The sequence below is a fragment of the Capra hircus genome, chromosome 8, assembly GCF_001704415.2.
Source record: "Capra hircus breed San Clemente chromosome 8, ASM170441v1, whole genome shotgun sequence".
In the NCBI taxonomy this organism is placed as follows: domain Eukaryota; kingdom Metazoa; phylum Chordata; class Mammalia; order Artiodactyla; family Bovidae; genus Capra; species Capra hircus.
This window is the reverse complement of record NC_030815.1, coordinates 36,998,064-37,018,100: the sequence shown is the minus strand read 5'-3', so window position 1 is coordinate 37,018,100 and position 20,037 is coordinate 36,998,064. Positions and strand designations below refer to the sequence as shown.

Here is a 20,037-nt window from a genome sequence, read left to right as displayed (position 1 = left end):
TTGAGATTAGTTGTTTGTCAGTTGCTTCATTTGCTATTATTTTCTCCCATTCAGAAGGCTGTCTTTTCACCTTGCTTATAGTTTCCTTTGTTGTGCAGAAGCTTTTAATTTTAATTAGATCCCATTTGTTTATTTTTGCTTTTATTTCCAGAATTCTGGGAGGTGGATCTCTGAGGATCCTGCTGTGATTTATGTCTGAGAGTGTTTTGCCTATGTTCTCCTCTAGGAGTTTTATAGTTTCTGGTCTTACATTTAGATCTTTAATCCATTTTGAGTTTATTTTTGTGTGCGGTGTTAGAAAGTGATCTAGTTTCATTCTTTTACAAGTGGTTGACCAGTTTTCCCAGCACCACTTGTTAAAGAGATTGTCTTTACTCCATTGTATATTCTTGCCTCCTTTGTCAAAGATAAGGTGTCCATATGTGTGTGGATTTATCTCTGGGCTTTGTATTTTGTTCCATTGATCTATATTTCTGTCTTTTTGCCAGTACCATACTGTCTTGATGACTGTGGCTTTGTAGTAGAGCCTGAAGTCAGGCAAGTTGCAAAAGCTGAGAGAATTCAGCACCACCAAACCAGCTCTCCAACAAATTCTAAAGGATATTCTCTAGACAGGAAACACGAAAAGGGTGTATAAACCCGAACCCAAAACAATAAAGTAAATGGTAATTGGATCACACTTATCAATAATTACCTTAAATGTAAATGGGTTGAACGCCCCAACCAAAAGGCAAAGAGTGGCTGAATGGATACAAAAACAAGACCCCTCTATATGCTGCTTACAAGAGACCCACCTCAAAACAAGGGACACATACAGACTGAAAGTGAAGGGCTGGAAAAAGATATGCCATGCAAATAGAGACCAAAAGAAAGCAGGAGTGGCAATACTCATATCCGATAAAATAGACTTTAAAACAAAGGCTGTGAAAAGAGACAAAGAAGGCCACTACATAATGATCAAAGGATCAATCCAAGAAGAAGATATAACAATTATAAATATATATGCACCCAACATAGGAGCACTGCAATATGTAAGACAAATGCTAACAAGTATGAAAGGGGAAATCAACAATAACACAATAATAGTGGGAGACTTTAATACCCCACTCACACCTATGGACAGATCAACTAAACAGAAAATTAACAGAGAAATGCAAACTTTAAATGATACATTAGATCAGTTAGACCTAATTGATATCTATAGGACATTTCACCCCAAAACAATGAATTTCACCTTTTTTTCAAGTGCTCATGGAACCTTCTCCAGGATAGATCACATCCTGGGCCATAAATCTAAATTTGATAAATTCAAAAAAATCAAAATCATTCCAAGCATCTTTTCTGACCATAATGCATTAAGATTAGATCTCAATTACAGGAGAAAAACTATTAAAAATTCCAACATATGGAAGTTGAACAACACACTTCTGAATAACCAACAAATCACAGAAGAAATCAAAAAAGAAATCAAAATATGCATAGAAACTAATGAAAATGAAAACACAACAACCCAAAACCTGTGGGACACTATAAAAGCAGTGCTAAGAGGGAAGTTCATAGCAATACAGGCATACCTCAAGAAACAAGAAAAAAGTCAAATAAATAACCTAACTCTACAACTAAAGCAACTAGAAAAGGAAGAATTGGAGAACCCCAGAGTTAGTAGAAGGAAAGAAATCTTAAAAATTAGGGCAGAAATAAATGCAAAAGAAACAAAAGAGACCATAGCAAAAATCAACAAAGCCAAAAGCTGGTTCTTTGAAAGGATAAATAAAATTGACAAACCATTAGCCAGACTCATCAAGAAGCAAAGAGAGAAAAATCAAATCAATAAAATTAGAAATGAAAATGGAGAGATCACAACAGACAACACAGAAATACAAAGGATCATAAGAGACTACTATCAGCAGTTGTATGCCAATAAAATGGATAACGTGGAAGAAATGGAAAAATTCTTAGAAAAGTACAATTTTCCAAAACTGAACCAGGAAGGAATAGAAAATCTTAACAGACCCATCACAAGCACGGAAATTGAAACAGTAATCAGAAATCTTCCAGCAAACAAAAGCCCAGGTACAGACGGCTTCACAGCTGAATTCTACCAAAAATTTCGAGAAGAGCTAACACCTATCCTCCTCAAACTCTTCCAGAAAATTGCAGAGGAAGGTAAACTTCCAAACTCATTCTATGAGGCCACCATCACCCTAATACCAAAATCTGACAAAGATGTCACAAAAAAAGAAAACTACAGGCCAATATCACTGATGAACATAGATGCAAAAATCCTCAACAAAATTCTAGCAATCAGAATCCAACAACACTATAAAAAGTTCATACACCATGACCAAGTGGGCTTTATCCCAGGGATGCAAGGATTATTCAATATCCGCAAATCAATCAATGTAATTCACCACATTAACAAATTGAAAAATAAAAGCCATATGATTATCTCAATAGATGCAGAGAAGGCCTTTGACAAAATTCAACATCCGTTTATGATAAAAACTCTCCAGAAAGCAGGAATAGAAGGAACATACCTCAACATAATAAAAGCTATATATGACAAACCCACAGCAAACATTATCCTCAATGGTGAAAAATTGAAAGCATTTCCCCTAAAGTCAGGAACAAGACAAGGGTGCCCACTTTCACTGCTACTATTCAACATAGTTCTGGAAGTTTTGGCCATAGCAATCAGAGCAGAAAAAGAAATAAAAGGAATCCAAATTGGAAAAGAAGAAGTAAAATTCTCACTGTTTGCAGATGACATGATCCTCTATATAGAAAACCCTAAAGACTCCACCAGAAAATTACTAGAGCTCATCAATGAATATAGTAAAGTTGCAGGATATAAAATCAACATGCAGAAATCCCTTGCATTCCTATACACTAATAATGAGAAAGTAGAAAAAGAAATTAAGGAAACAATTCCATTCACCATCGCAACGAAAAGAATAAAATACTTAGGAATATATCTACCTAAAGAAACTAAAGACCTATATATAGGAAACTATAAAACACTGATGAAAGAAATCAAAGAGGACACTAATAGATGGAGAAATATACCATGTTCATGTATCGGAAGAATCAATATAGTGAAAATGAGTATACTACCCAAAGCAATTTGCAAATTCAATGCAATCCCTATCAAGCTACCAGCCATATTTTTCACAGAACTAGAACAAATAATTTCAAGATTTGTATGGAAATACAAAAAACCTCGAATAGCCAAAGCAATCTTGAGAAATAAGAATGGAACTGGAGGAATCAATTGTTTTTTAAAGGTTAATCATGACTCTCATAAGGATATGAAATTAATAGGTGTCAAAGATTTAATTAAATTAATTAATTAAGGAGAAAACTATAAAAGAAGTTATCAGTTCAGGTCAGTCACTCAGTTGTGTCTGACTCTTTGCGACACCGTGAATTGCAGCACACCAGGCCTCCCTGTCCATCATCAACTCCTGGAGTTCACTCAGACTCATTTCCATTGAGTTGGTGATGCCATCCAGCCATCTCATCCTCTGTCATCCCCTTCTCCTCCTGCCCCCAATCCCTCTCAGCATCAGAGTCTTTTCCAATGAGTCAACTCTTTGCATGAGGTGGCTAAAGTATTTGAGTTTCAGCTTTAGCATCAGTCCTTCTAATGAACACCCAGGACTGATCTCCTTTAGGATGGACTGGTTGGATCTTCTTGCAGTCCAAGGGACTCTCAAGAGTCTTCTCCAACACCACAGTTCAAAAGCATCAATTCTTCAGCGCTCAGCTTTCTTCACAGTCCAACTCTCACATCCATACATGACCACCGTGAAAACCATAGCCTTGACTAGACGGACCTTAGTCGGCAAAGTAATGTCTCTGCCTTTTAATATGCTATCTAGGTTGGTCATAAAAGAAGTTATAGACAGTTCCAAGGAGAATCCAAAAACCAAGACAAATATTTATGATCTCATGATTTTTGGAATGCATTTATTTAATCAGTTCAAAACTGTTTTTCTGCACTGAAGAGGAAGAAAGTCAATTGACCCTTATGAAACAGAATTTATTTGCATATCTAGAGACAAGAAATACTTGTTTTACACCAGTTTTATACAAGTTAACTTCTATTTCTACACAGCTGTAGAAAACAATGAAAAGCACAAATAACGTAAAGTCAGATGCCTTTGAGACAGTGAGTTTCAATCAATACCCAATTTTCAACTGAAGACATTTTCTAGTCTTTTGGTCCACTTAGAGACCTTTCTATTTTTCCTTACAATATGCACAAAATCATGATTCATTAGCAAAGAATAAAGAGGAAATGACTGTTGTTGAGTAGACAACCAACAGTATCTGCCAATCACATTGCTGAGAAGTAGGAGAAAAATAAGTGTATCATAATTTGCAGTGAGATTTTCATACTACTTTACAGGGATTCCTTTGGAGGTGAATGATAAGCCAGGAGGTACTGGTTGAGGCTGAGAAGGCCTGGCCACTTTCCCTGAGCCTAAACCTGAGCTTATAGTGGGGATGGGACAGCAGCTCATATCTTCCCTCCTGAAGAGTTGCTAAAATCATGTGTTAAGTAAGAGCTGTGACCAGAGGCACTTCTGTCATGAAGGATGAGACTATGAATAATTCCTTTATGGAAGGTGCAGTTTTTAATTTTTCTAATGTACATGACCATTTTCTGTTCCCATTCTACCCCCTCCCTTGGTTCTTTCTGCATTTATTGTAAATTAAATTTCAAGGGAATAATACCAATAATCACATACAATTCATTTTAGTCTGTTGACAGGCAATTTTTCTGTAGTACCCTGCTGGGGATTTGATAGTGAGAGGGGGTGGTGTGAAAATGTGATATCTGATATTCGTACAGCCTTTGTCCCCAATCTGGTGTTTATGAGCTTCTTTTTTCCTCTTATACAATTTAGGATACTATATTTTTGTACCTTAATTAGCTTCAAAATTAATAAACCAAATGTTTTATATATATTTTAAAGTTCCAAACCACATAGTATGCTTGCTGGTACTGTTGGTGGCTCAGTAAGTCTGTCGTGAGAAAGAAATCTAGTCAGGATTTTTCTAAATGCTACATTTCACATGTATACATTTTGCATATATAGTTCTGAGTTTGTCTGTGAGCAACCCCCTGGAGAAGGAAATAGCAACCTGTGCCAGTATTCTTGCATGAGAAATCCCATGGACAGAGGAGCCTGATGGGCTACAGTCTATGGGGCTGCAGAAGAGTGGGACATGACTTAGCAGCTAAATAGCAACAATCGCTCCTTGAGAAGGAATTGCTCACATTTTAGAGAAATAACATTTTTTACATGGTTCTGTTGTAACTACATACAGGTTCATTGGCCATTTCCATGACAGAGTTCAATTCTCCCTGTGAAAACACTGCTTTCTCTTGGCTGCTGGCTCTTAACTATTAATTCCCATCATAATCACATGGCAGGGGCCACTTGTTACAACACAGATGGCTGTTCCCCACATCTGAGTTTCTGATTCAGTAGAACTGAATGAACCTAAGAATTGGCATTTCTGACAAGTTCCCAGGTAGTGCTGATGCTGCTGGCCTGGGGAAAATCATTTAAGAACCCGTGCTCTGGGCCATGTACCTTCAGGTTAGAAAAGATTCTCAGTCCAGGAGACAGCCACAATCTACACATGACAGAAAAGGGAAGATATTTTGTTAATACAGGGAAATATTTTTCACCCTTCAAAGGAACCTTTTTGCACTTCCATTATCTTCATCCAGTGAAAAATTGATATGAATAATTCAAAATGGGAGCCCATTAAAAAATAATCATATTGGAATCAATCTAGGAAAGTCACCTGGTGACTCAGATGGTAAATAATCCACCTGCCATGTGAGAGACCTGGGTTCAATCCCTTAGTTGGGAAGATCTCCTGGAGGAGGACATGGCAACCCACTCCAGTATTCTTGCCTGGAGAATCCCCATGGACAGAGGAGCCTGGAGGGCTGCAGTCCACGAGATTGCAAAGAGTTGGGGGTGGCTGAGCAACTAAGCACACAGTCTTAGTGTATCCTGACTGTACCACTTAGGCCAACCAGTGATTATAAATTTCATCAGTAGACAAAGATTGTGGACTGTTGATTGCTAAGTTCCTTTCTAGCCCTATTCTTCCACGAATCTGACCCTAACCAGATGTCCAAAGAGATCCCCAGCTTTATCTGCTGGTGTGGACATCTTGAGCCAAGACATGTAGCAGAAGAGCGTGCAGCATCTGCCTCTGAACCCACAGCAACAGTTTTGCCAACCCTGATGTCAGAGAGTAAAGTTCAGTGGAATTTCAAGGAATTCAAGACTATGTGACCCAGGCAAAATCGATGTGATGAGCAGGGTATAAAAATTCCTCTTCAGGAGAGCTGTTAGGGGGTTACTCCTGACCTCAGCTGCCTGACTGCATTGTATGCCTTTTCACAAGTATGTCCTCAGCGTTTTTTTCAGAACTAAAGTTCCTTGATTAAGAGAAAAGCGCCATCTCTACCTTTTCACTGGAAACTCTGGGGAATCTTCCCATGATGTGTTTTGGGTAACTGCAAGCATCTGAAAGGTTACAAGAGAGAAACAGATTTCTTTCTTTTTTTTATTTTTATTTTTTTTAATTTTTAAATTATTAATGATTTTTACTTTTAACTTTATAATATTGTATTGGTTTTGTCACACATCAACATGAATCCACCATGGGTGTACACGTATTCCCAATCCCAAGCCCCCCTCCCATTTCTCCCCCTACACCATCCCTCTGGGTCATCCCAGTGCACCAGCCCTGAGCATCCTGCACCCTGCATTGAACCTAGACTGGTGATTTGTTTCTTATATGATATTATACACGTTTCAATGCCATTCTCCCAAATCATCCCACCCTCTCCCTCTCCCACAGAGTCCAAAAAACTGTTCTATACATCTGTGTCTCTTTTGCTGTCTCGCATACAGGGTTATCGTTACCATCTTTCTAAATTCCATATATATGCGTTAGCATACTGTATTGGTGTTTTTCTTTCTGGGTTACTTCACTCTGTATAATCGGCTCCAGTTCCATCCACCTCATTAGAACTGAGTCAAATGTATTCTTTTTAATGGCTGAGTAATACTCCATTGTGTATATGTACCACAGCTTTCTTATCCATTCATCTGCTGATGGACATCTAGGTTGTTTCCATGTCCTGGCTATTATAAACAGTGCTGCGATGAACATTGGGGTACACGTGTCTCTTTCAGTTCTGGTTTCCTCAGTGTGTATGCCCAGCAGTGGGATTGCTGGGTCATAAGGCAGTTCTATTTCCAGTTTTTAAAGGAATCTCCACACTGTTCTCCATAGTGGCTGTACTAGTTTGCATTCCCACCAACAGTGTAAGAAGGTTCCCTTTTCTCCACACCCTCTCCAGCATTTATTGCTTGTAGACTTTTGGATCACAGCCATTCTGATTGGCGTGAAATGGTACCTCATTGTGGTTTTGATTTGCATTTCTCTGATAATGAGTAATGTTGAGCATCTTTTCATGTGCTTGTTAGCCATCTGTATGACACTAATAGATGGAGAAATATACCATGTTCATGGATTGGAAGACTCAATATAGTGAAAATGAGTATACTACCCAAAGCAATCTATAGATTCAATGCAATCCCTATCAAGCTACCAGAGGTATTTTTCACAGAGCTAGAACAAATAATTTCACAATTTGTATGGAAATACAAAAAACCTCGAACAGCCAAAGCAATCTTGAAAAAGAAGAATGGAACTGGAGAAATCAACTTGCCTGACTTCAGGCTGTACTACAAAGCCACAGTCATCAAGACAGTATGGTACTGGCACAAAGACAGAAATATAGATCAATGGAACAAAATACAAAGCCCAGAGATAAATCCACACACCTATGGACACCTTATCTTTGACAAAGGAGGCAAGAATATACAATGGAGTAAAGACAATCTCTTCAACAAGTGGTGCTGGGAAAACTGGTCAACCACTTGTAAAAGAATGAAACTAGAACACTTCCTAACACCATACACAAAAATAAACTCAAAATGGATTAAGATCTAAGTGTAAGACCAGAAACTCTAAAACTCCTAGAGGAGAACATAGGCAAAACACTCTCTGACATAAATCACAGCAGAATCTTCTATGACCCACCTCCCAGAATACTGGAAATAAAAGCAAAAATAAACAAATGGGACCTAATTAAAATTAAAAGCTTCTGCACAACAAAGGAAACTATAAGCAAGGTGAAAAGACAGCCTTCTGAATGAGAGAAAATAACAGCAAATGAGGCAACTGACAAACAACTAATCTCAAAAATATACAAGCAACTCCTGCTTGTATTTTTCAATTCCAGAAAAATAAAGCAACCCAATCAAAAAATGGGCCAAAGAACTAAATAAACATTTCTCCAAAGAAAACTGGTTGCTTTCTATTTCACCTCAGAGTCTTAGAGTTCTATGCAAGCTTAAGGCAAGTAGATAGGAGAAAGCAGGCTATTGGAAAGGAAAACTGTTGCTGCATCTTGTGGACAGTTGCGTATGTGTGTATATGTGTCTCCTCTGAAAAACTCTGGGCTTTTAGCTAAAGGGCTGTGCTTTTTCTCCCTCTTTGCCTCATTAATGAGTTTGTCTGTTGAGAGGACTTGGAACAGAAGTGCTTCATAAGGTTTGCTGAGTGGATAAATATGTAGAATGTTGCTGTGTGCATGGAGTTATTTTGTTGGTTTACATCTTCTTTCAGAAAATTCTCCAAGGTCAATAAAAGTACTAGAAAAAAAGAAAGTGAAGTCACTCAGTCGTGTCTGACTCTTTGCAACCGCATGGACTGTAGCCTACCAGGCTTCTCTGTCCATGAGATTTTCCAAGCAAGAGTACTGGAATGATTGTCATTTCTTTCTCCAGGAGATCTTCCCGACCCAGGGATTGAACCTGGGTCTCCTGCATTGTAGGCAGATGCTTTACCATCTGAGCCACCAGGGAAGTCCAAAAGTACTACTGAATGAATAAATAAGTGATTTTTAAATATATAAAACAAAGTTATGCTGAAGGCTCAGAAACTACATTGCCTCAATAAGGAGCCACTGTGTGGATGGGTGAATGATTTTTTTCTATAGAAGCATCGGTGAAAATGGGGTTGTTTCATGGCTTGCAAAACTAATATCTGAATTTCTAAGTCTTGATAAACTTTCAGTGGGTTCCAAAGGTAACTATGCTGTAATACATAAATAAGTAAATGATTTCTCCCTGATCTTGATTCTTTGAGTCATATAAATTTTTATTCCTCCTTATAGTTTAATTATTATAATAAAGCAGTAACAATAATAATAACAATAGCTAACTTCAATTAGGCAGTGAGACTCAAACTCTGTGCAAGCCTTTTTGTTGTTGTTATTTAATACTTGTAGCAATATGAGAAGTAGTTACTATATTATCCTCAGAAAGACTGTGTAGCTTACTCAAGGGCATCTAGCTGGTGATGGGTGGAGGCAGACTTTTTGGCAAGGAATTCTGACCATAGTATTCTGCTTTTCATCACTGCACTGTATCAGAAGCACAGATGATAAATGAACCTTTGAAGAAATAGCTTGTGGTAGATTGAATAATGGCCTCCAAACATTTCTATGTCTTCCTGCTTGAAACTTGTGAATAAATGACCTCACATGGAGAAGGGGACTTTATGGTTGTGATCAAATGAAGGACCTTGAGATGAGGAAATTATCCTGGATTATCCAGATGTGTTTGCAATCACAAAGCTCCTTATAAAAAGGTAAACAAGGGGGCCAGAGTAAGACAATGCAATGTGGTGACAGAAGCAGAGGTCAGAGTGGTGCGGGGCCATAAGGCAAGGAATGTAGGCAGCCCCTAAAACCTGGAAATGGCAGGAAGATTCCCCTAAAGTCTCCAGAAGAAAGGTACTTCTGCTGACCCATTTGGGACTTCTGACCTCCAGAACTGTTAGATAATAAATCTGTGTTGCTTAACACCACTAAGTAGTTATTGCAAATATTCTTTTTTTTAGTTTGTTAGAGTAGCTGAAAGAAACTGATACCCAGTCTATATAACCTGATGATGGTAACACAAGGCCCCACATCTGCTATAATGGCGTCACAGACCTTACTCTGCAGAGAAACACTCTGTTGGTTTTGAGGTTTTCTGGTTTTCCTGCTGCTGTATTTATCAGTACATAAATACATGCCATTTCAGAAAGTGGGTGCCGTTCCCCAACATATTCATAGCAATCGAAATAGCAAAACAGACTGAAAATTGCCATAATAGTGCTTTATTCTTGTCCTCACATTGGCTTATAAAATGACATGCTCACAAGATTTGTAAAAATCTCTGCTTCTCTTTGCTTCTCCCCACCCCTTCCTTCTAGATCTTTCTTATCTCTCTCTGCTAAGAAATTAAACCCCTTAGTGGGTTTTCCATTCATGGAAATATATTGCGAGCTTTGTTTTTCTTACTTTTTAAGTGAGCATATTTTTTCCCCTTTAATTATTTTTATGACATGTGTTGGGTGAGCAACAAAAGGGAACTTTGAAATGACAAACATAAACATGAGAAATGCAGAGTCTAAATTAATTTCCCCTCTGATTCAGAGGAAACCATGCTTGGTCCCTATTTGAGTTTATGAAAATTATGCAGTATGGGAAGTAGAATTGTTTTAAACATTCAAAAGAAGAGAAGGAAACTAATGTCTTTTAGATATTTGCTGTAGGTTTAATGCTTTATGTGGGCTAGCATGTATATGTCTTACAACTTGTAAATGCTAGGTATTTCCTCCATTTTTTTTTTTTTTTTTTGAAGAAGAGTACATAACTGTGCAAGGGCTCCTTTCATCACAGGCTACCACCAGGTAGCTTTTGGAGAACTTTCTGGGGCCTGGGAGCTGGTGAGGGTCCTGCTTCTTGTGTTGCTGCCATTTCCCTATTTGGAAGTTGTCTGCCCTCAGATCCGTTGCTTCACATCTAAGCCTCCTCTTGTCCTGTAAGTTGTGGAAGGTGCTCCTGCTCATTGATTCAGATTTTTACCTGTGCTTTTCCCTCTCATGAATATGTCCTGATTGATGGAGATGGAATGTTTGGCAGACAAGGCTCTTGTGATATTACCATGGCAGACCTGGTCCATCCATATCATGTTTCATCTCCCAATATGATGGTTTCTCACCCACTGGTGAAACAAGATTGTTCTCCTTAGTGTCTCTTGGCATTAGTTTCAAATGTTGGTGCCCATTACAAATATACCTGGTAAAGATAACTCTATTGCTATAATGCTATCTGATATTGATATATATATTGGGTTGGCCAGTCAGTTTGGGTTTTGCCATAAGATGTAACAGAAAAACCTGAACATACTTTTTGGCCAATCTGATATAAAGAGACAGAGTATAATTTAGGATAAGCAAGTATAGGGGGATAGAAACAGAATACTGGGATACAGAAAAGTCATAAAGGGAGACATAAATAAGAAAAAGAAAATCATGATTTCATGTTAATCAAAGCTAGATAAGTTAAAACTAAGCATATTTGGAGACTTGGCAAATAGTCTCCTGAAAAGGGTGGGATCTCATTCTCCCATTGCACTTTGTAGGTATGGACTTCATTTGCTAACTAAAACTGAAATGGAATCCTGCTGAAGACAAGAGAAAGAACATTTGATGGACAGTAGATTGTCTCAGTACAGTTGCTCTTCTCCTTTTGTCCTATCACCTCTCCCTGATTCACTTTCTGTCCTACTCTGAGCTCCTCCAGCCTGAACCTTTGGACCACAGCCTCCAGACTTCCATGGCTTCATCTTTTCATTGTGTTCTGCCAATGATGGTTACTTGTGGGAGATTTTAGGATGGAGGAAAAGAAGAGTTAGGGAATTTCTTGCTTGCTTGCTTTCTGTTAAATGTTACAGGTCTTGTGATGTCTACACTCTTCAGTTACTATTGGGTTGTTGTTGTTTAGTCCCTAAGTTGTGTCTGACTCTTTTGTAACCCCATGGAATGTAGCCCACCAGAATCCTCTGCCCACGGGATTTCCCAGGCAGGAATACTGGAGTGGGTTGCTCTTTCCTACTTCAGGGGATCTTCCCAACCCAGGGATCGAACCCACATGTTCTGTGTCTCCTGCATTGGTAGGTGGATTCTTTACCATTGTGCCATCTGGGAAGCCCTAGATATTGGGCCCTTCTCCATAAAACTGTCACTCACTGGGCTTCACAATCTCTTTCTTTTACCCCTTTATATGCACAAGTAGTCATGAGTTTCCACTATTGCTGAGCTTTGGGTACCTCAGCCTCCCTAGCTGGTCACCTAAAGCTGCCCGCTTTTAATGCAAATAGTCCATTAAAATCTCTTCAACTCAACCATCTGTTATGAATTCTGTTTCCTGCTGACACCTCAACTGAGGCACAATTCCCTTTTCAGAACCTTCTGAATGGAGAATTTTCCTGCAAAAAAATGATTATTTAGTTTCTCTGTTTTGTCCCAGTATCAGAGCTAGCCATGTTTTTAAATCTTAAGTTCCTTTGTTTGCTTGTTTTCTTTTGTAAATGGGGAAGTGACGCTGCCTGTTCCTTAGGAAAAAATAAGGAAAAGTAATACCTCTTTAAAAGTGGCATGGGTTTTGTTCCCCTGGAGGGCCTAATCAGTGCATCTCTGGAAATAATTTCCATTTTTCATACAGGACCCTGCAGTATGCACTCTTACCTTACTGCCACATCTCTTGGGCAGAGGTTTTGTCTTATAACATCAGAGTGACAGTGAGACTCCACCATGCTCAAGTATAGGCCCTACAGTGTCACTCTTAAGCACAATACCTATGTCCCTAAATGTCCCAGATATTTTTAGAAAATTTAACATAGCCGTCTATTATAAAATGTTATAAAGAGTTGGAGTCTTACCTCCACCAGGCAAAAGCCTGATTAAAAAGATCTTGTGCTGGCCCTGAAGGTCAGTATTTATGGCACTATATTATTTATAAATAATGTGAGAATTATTATAGTAATAAAAGTTGATGTTCCAAAGAATGGGCATATTAGGGATGGCTAAATTATGGTGACATTGAGATCATGGGTCACATCTGAAGCTTTCTTTCAAACCTATGGAAAATTAGCACCAACTTGACTGCAAAGCTATAGGAAAGTCTTGAAAGGCATAAAAAACAGTGGGGAAGAGTAAGGACAGCTAGGTTGATCCAAGGGGCTGGGAGTTTCTTACCAAGAAATGAATAATTCAGCACCCTTTCTCAGTCTCAGGATTGGCAACATTTCTACTTAACTCTATCCTCTCTGAATCTGAGTAGAATCCTGATACAGTCAGAATTCTAGAATCTCAAATAGAGATACGCAGCTGAAGGAACCCCTGTAGGAGGATGAGATTGGATGTTGTGTGTTTCATCCTTCCCAAAGAAAAAATGCTAGCTTAATCACAAATCACAAATTGGACCTTAGCCTACAAACCTCTCCTCTTCTTCTGTAAAAGATTGGTCAGATGCATGGCCAAGGCTCAGACAATTGATAAGTTTAAAGAACACTTGGGGGGAAGTCTCTTACTTCTTAAAGGAAAGTTCTAGAACTACATAATGGTTGGAACACTCTTTGGAACTCTCTCTATGAAGATAGGGTCCACTTGATAGTTGCAGAACACAATTTTATCACAAGATCTATGAGTTTTAAAAAGTAACACTCACTAAGAAAGATTGTCCTTTATGATGTTCCTACTTCACTCCTTTGCTGATTTAAATACCTCAAACCCAAGGATCAGTTTTCATTCAAAAATGGAATTTACAGGTGTTTATTTCCCTAGAAATCAAGTCAGTTTTCACAGTTCAACTATGCTTCTGACTGATTCTGAAACTTCTGAGATGGGGAGGAGTCCAGAAAAGGCTTTTCAAAACCAGTCTTCTAATCATACTGTTTCTGGCTATGGGCAAGAGATTGATTTAGTCAAGAAAAATCATTCTTGTGGCATCTGTAATCTGCCAGTAGGGTCTCTCTCTGCTGGATGATCTCTTTGCCCAAAAAGCATCAGAGATGCAAGCAAATTTCTGAGCAGTTGAGGGGAAGCAATATAAACCTCCAGTCTTTTGATAGACCGCCATTTCCCTATTTTGTTTTTCTTGTGCTTTGGCATTCTGAATGTTTATTTTCTTTTCTTGGGGTTCATTTCACACAGTGTAAAATTTCTGTAAATATTTTTTCTTTCTTTAGGGAAAATTCATACTTCTTATAGGTCTGCTAAAGTTCTTCAGCAACCTTTAAACTACTAATTATGTGGAGATTATACTGGGGAGGAGGTAGATTCAATTCAAGGATGATTACCATGTAATCTGGAGAGCATAAATAATAATGTACTTAGTGCAGAAGAGTTTACAAAATGCGCAGCCACTTCTTGGCTGTGTGTGCCTGGGGAAAGAATAAGAAACTAAATGTTTGTGATTTATAATTCCTTCATCTCTGTTGGGAGTTGTCTTATATATATTTCTAATCTTTTCCCCATGGGGATAAAAATAATCTTCAGCATTGCATCTTTCTTCTTCTCTTGACTTTCTGTACGCTTGAGGTCAGGTCAGGCTGCTCAGCACTGGAATTTGAGGACAGCATTGTGAGGAAGCAGAAGCAGAGGCTCTAGATTTGCTTGGCTGGAGGGAAAGCTGTACCCTGTATTTTTATAAACTGTATTCTATATTATTTTCATGTTCTTCTATACATTTTTTTGCACTGTGGAGATTCAGAAAGCTCTGGTTTCTTAGATTCAGGATGTAAGGTTTCATTGTTTGCAAATTCATTGTGCACACTCCTGTGGTTTCAAATCCCTCTGCTCAAATTAATAGTGGATTGAGATACTAAGGAAAGTTGTTTAAAAACTAGCAGTCAATTGAGACTTCTCTCATTATGGAATGTGAAGAATTCCAAGGTATTGCAAAGAGAAAACTGACAAGTCTGTCAAGTACTGATACATTTTTATGGATTTTCTAATCTTAAGAAATCGAAATAGTCTATCTCATCTCACTAAAATAGAGAGGATATAATGCATAGTGTATTATTCTTAATTGTGGTGACATTTAATTGATCTTGAATATATGGATTATTTCCCCAATTGCTTCATAATATTTATAAACCAGATGGACTGTCTTTCATTTTCTTCTATCTGTACCTCAGTGCTGTACGTATGTTCTTATGTATACAAAACTGACACAAATCTCTGAAGACAAATTATAGTTCATTGTAATAATTCAGAAAATGTACTGTCAGTCAGAATAGTCTAGGATATGCTGCAGCAACACATGATCTGAAAATATCAGCCGCTTCTAACAAACATCCTCAACTTCACCCTGGTTGTCACCCTGGGATTTAAACAAATATCCCTCAAAGAGAGGGATTTAAACAAATGCTTCTATATGAAGGATTGCTTATGTCATAGTAGGGAAAATGAGAGACACTTAACCAAGTGTTGGCTCTTAGAGCTTCTCCTTCAAGGGGATAAGCATCACTTCTACATATATTTCATTGGTCAGCATAAGTCTTGTGCCTACTAACTGAAGGTAGAGAAAATAAAATCCTGGGAAAATCATAATGTAATCTTCCACAGGAGACTTAGGAGTTGAAACACACACACACACACACACACACACACTGGAACATTATTATTGTATATATCCTCCCAGTCCTAAGCCAGGCACTTAGCAGCCATTTTTCACCACTTTCTGTCTCTCCTAACCTTGGGTATGATTAAATTAATTGGTTAAGGAAAGCTGGTATGTATTTCATATGATTAATGCCTTGGAAAACAATTGTAGTATATTGCATTGATTTGTTTCATTTTACATGCTTGAAATTAGAGGCTTATGAAGTCTACATGCAAATTTATGCAAAGTGGGATGCAAATTCATATTGTGAGCCAGGAGTCCTGGCATTCCCCTCCCCTCTAGAAAAAGAACTGCACCATTGAATATGCATGTGCTGCATATGGTACTGCTCTTTTCAAATAGCAGCTCAGAGCCAGCAGCCAAATAAATCCCAGTGACATCAACCAAGCAACAAACAAAAGTTTAAAGTCATTTAGGAACAAAAATTGAGCTCCAAAGTCTCAATATTTTCAGGGTCAACATTTTCAAGCAAAATTTAAGTTAACAAATGCACTGTCCTTTAGCTTTCAAACTCTGTATGGGGAGGGGGCAGAGGCCTACAATACAAAAAATGTATTGGTGGAATCCACTCTGGAATTTTATTCTCTTGATTACTTGCTTCTGGTGATCACTTGGCTGGCTGAATCAAATAAATCTTCATTGCCACGAACCAGTGCCCATGTGTGCTGACATATTTCTCCCTCATTTGTACCCATCAGTGGGGGATTCTGGTTCCAAGATTCAGACAGAGAGTTATTATTAAGATAGTCTCAAAGAGAGGAACAAATTTTGCACCTGAGTGCTTGCAAGTCAGGCATAGGGGAAAATTAACCACTTGTAGGAATGCCAATTAGAATCAATATCTTGATTGGCCTGCAGGTGGTACTCAGATTATTCACTGAACTCATTCTGCTCTTGTGAGACCCCAATTTTGCTTTGATACTAAATACATGTAAAATATTTTGGTGAATGTTTATAAATAAACAGATATGGGGCACAGTCTCATGCAGATTCTTCTAATTTGATGCTAATGAATTCAGCATGTAGTTATTCACTCATTTATCAAGTATCTTTTTGGTTATCCTCCAAGAACTGGGCAGGGACCTGAGGCATATCAGAATGAATAATAGGCATTCCCTGCCCTTGGGGAACACCAGCCCATCTCCTGAGCTCCTGGAGCTTTGTGTAGTATCAGGGACACTGTCTCTGGATGACTTTTCACAGTAAATGCATGTGATTCATGTTGAGAAATACACCAGATGGGAGGAGGGAATAATGAGCTCCTTTGATGTGATGGAGCCCTTCATTACAGCAACTGCTTTTATAAAATTCTAGTCAGGAAAATATTTCTCAGCCATGGCTTAGGTTTCAAACAACATTTTATACAACAAAATTTCAGTACAACAATGCACTTCAAATGTCCCTTGGAGTTTGTCATAATAGGGTTTGCTCTATGAATTTTAAAAATATGCCCAGTGGTTTAGATATTTTACTTATAAAACTTTCCTGCAGCAAAGGTAAAAGGGAAATGCAGAGACTGTGTTGGAATTATAAAGTGACCTAGGGGTTAAGGGACCTATTTTTTTTTTAATTTACCCTTGGAGTGTGGCCTTCAAAATTGTTCACAATAATTGGCATGCCAGTAACAAATGTGTCAGGGTTCCCCATGTATCAGTGCAAAAGAGTAAAGTCAGGTTTCCATATAGGTGGGGACACTCAATAAAGAAAATGACAATTATCAAAAGATGGATAATAGAAATAATAGCAATCATTATAATGGCACTGGGTCATATTTATCAAATGTTTATGCAGTAAGCACTGGGATAAGAGCATTTATTTGTTCCATCAGCTCAGTATTCCTATTTTACAGATCAGGACACTGAGCTTCAGACAGTATGTTAATGACAAAACCTGGTATTTGGTATAATAGAGCCCACAGCTTCTTCTTTCCCTTGGTGTTAAACCTCTGCTTAGGAGAGCCTCCTTCCCTCAGTTGCAATAAGGAGGCTGTCAGAGCAGGCATGTCCACATCATCTTACTCTCAGTGAAGGGCAGCCTGAAGAAGGCTGCTCACATCTGGCTTGTCAATGAGCACAGCTGATCCAGTCCAAGGACCAAAGGAATTGCTTCTTTTATGCCTGTGACTAGAAAAAATCATGGAAGCAGGAGATTGGAAGGGACCTCTTTGTGGCTTCCCACCTCTTAGCTTGTTTCAAGTCTGTGGATAGTATATAGAGTGGGTTAAATTTTCAGGTCTTAACCCTGGTACCTGTGACTGTGGCCTTATTTGGAAATAGAAACTCGGCTGATGTGATGAACTAAGATAAAGTGATACTCAAGTAGAGTGGACTCTAAATCCAGTGGCTGGTGTGTTCCTAAGAGAAAGCAGATGGAGATCTGAACACAGCAGGGAGAAGGCCAGACAGAAACAGAGGCAGGGACTATTAACAATGCAAGTGACCAGCACGGAACAGCAAATATGGCTGACAACAACCAGAAATTAGGACAGAGATGTGAAAGGATTCTTCTCTGGAACCTTCAGAGAAAGCAAGGCTCTACTAACACCGTGGTTTTGAACTTCTACCTTCAGAACTAGAATAGAATAAATTTCTGCTCTTTTAAGCCACATGGTTTGTGGTACCTTTTTATGGCAGCCCCAAGGGTCTAAATACCATACCTCTTATCTCTCCGTTATATCCTGTTTTGTTATCATGAGCACCACCCAGCTTAGACCTTTGTCTCCACAGTTGAACTCTTGCAGTGGAGTTTTGTCTTGTCTGGCCATAAAATATTCTACCCTTGTGCAGTACATCTTTCCCAGTGCTGCCAGAACCATTTTTCAGAAGTCCAGTTCCAATTGTGTTACATCGCTGCTGTTTGAAGTTTTCAGTCATCCCCCAACATACAGCACCACAGCCTGGGACCCAAAACTGTGTGCTAGCTTCCTTGGTCTTCAGTTACTGTAATGGCTCTTCTTATTGTCTCATTCTGTACTAGATTTTGAGCTCCTCAAGGTTGGGGTCTGCAATTAACTCACCTTTGATTTCTCTGCAGGGCTAAACGTAGTGGGAAAGGCTCTGGGTCAGGAGGCTGGATGTGTGAGTTTTAGACTTGACTCTGCTATGAAGCAGTACTGTGGCTTTGACCAGTTGTATCACCTTTGTAACTCTCTGCAAGCCACTCTGACTATACATGGCAACTATTACAATGGCTCAGAGCTCAAACTTAGGAGAACAACGTGCATTGATGTAACTGAAATTAATTAAGAGCAAGTCTAGCCATGGTCAAAACACTGAGACAAACCAGAAGACAGGGGTTCATGGATGAAATGTCCATTTGATTAGTTGTTGTTTTGTTCAGAAACATTGCTTTAAGCTTAAACACTCTCATATAAGAAACCCGTAAAACAGAGACAGATTATTTGCTAAAAGCAAGTCTGCTTAATCTTTCTCTATTGTCACTTTAAATCAGATGGGCTTTCTATTTTTAACAAGTCTTCTTTTATTAAAACAAACTCCCAACATGTGATGTAAGGCATAAGATTTAGCAGTAGATTTTAAGGCCACTTTTAAGACAGCTTGGGTAGTATTGAGATGTTTGAAGATCATAATTAAAATTAGACATTAAAAACAAAAAGATTTCTCAGCTCTTCAACCATCAAAACATTTGGCATTCCTTTCTTTCCTGGGCCCCAAATAGCCATGTAATCATCGCTCTGTGTTTTACATGTAATTCTGCAGCTAAGTACATCATTATTTAGACTCCACAGATTATATGGTAATCATGGATTTACTGTAAACCCAATTTAATTTCTACGGAATTACTGACTTTAAGGTTGCAAAACAATATTGTTTACAAGGCAGTATAATAGCACTCAGAATGAATGCTGATTAGAGCTAATAAAGAAAGGAATGCATAGCTCTCAGGACTAAGCCTAAATAGTTAAAAAGTGATCGATATGGTAATCAAGTGTTTTTAAGAGAATACCTGTTGAATACCTACTACAGTCTCCACACAATAAAACTAAAAATGTGGACAAAAACCAAAAGTCATTAAAAAATTATAGAATAATTGCTATAATGGGTCATCTCATTTTTTTTAAATTTGCTTATTCTAACTAATAACTCTGAGAATACATTTGGGATTTCAATTTTTAACTAATAACCAAAATGTTAAATTCTTGGATAGGTTAGTCGTAGATGCATCTCTTTGAAACCTAAATGGTACACAGTCAATTCATTACACATTGAATTTGCTCCTGTTATACTTTTCCCTGTAACCAGTTAAATGTGTCTGAATTAGATGTACAGGTGGGGATTTGCATAGATAAATGAATACTCCCCAATTCAACAAACTTTGAGGTGTAGTGGACAAGAGGAAGGACATTGTTTAAAGTTCCTTGTGCTTATTGGTCATAATCTCTGGTG

General features: G+C 38.3%; 1 non-coding gene across 1 annotated transcript; it reads right to left on the bottom strand.

Moving 5' to 3' along the window:
• Nucleotides 8,904–8,975, bottom strand: TRNAC-ACA. The gene has a single exon. It is a non-coding gene; the product is annotated as a tRNA-Cys (tRNA).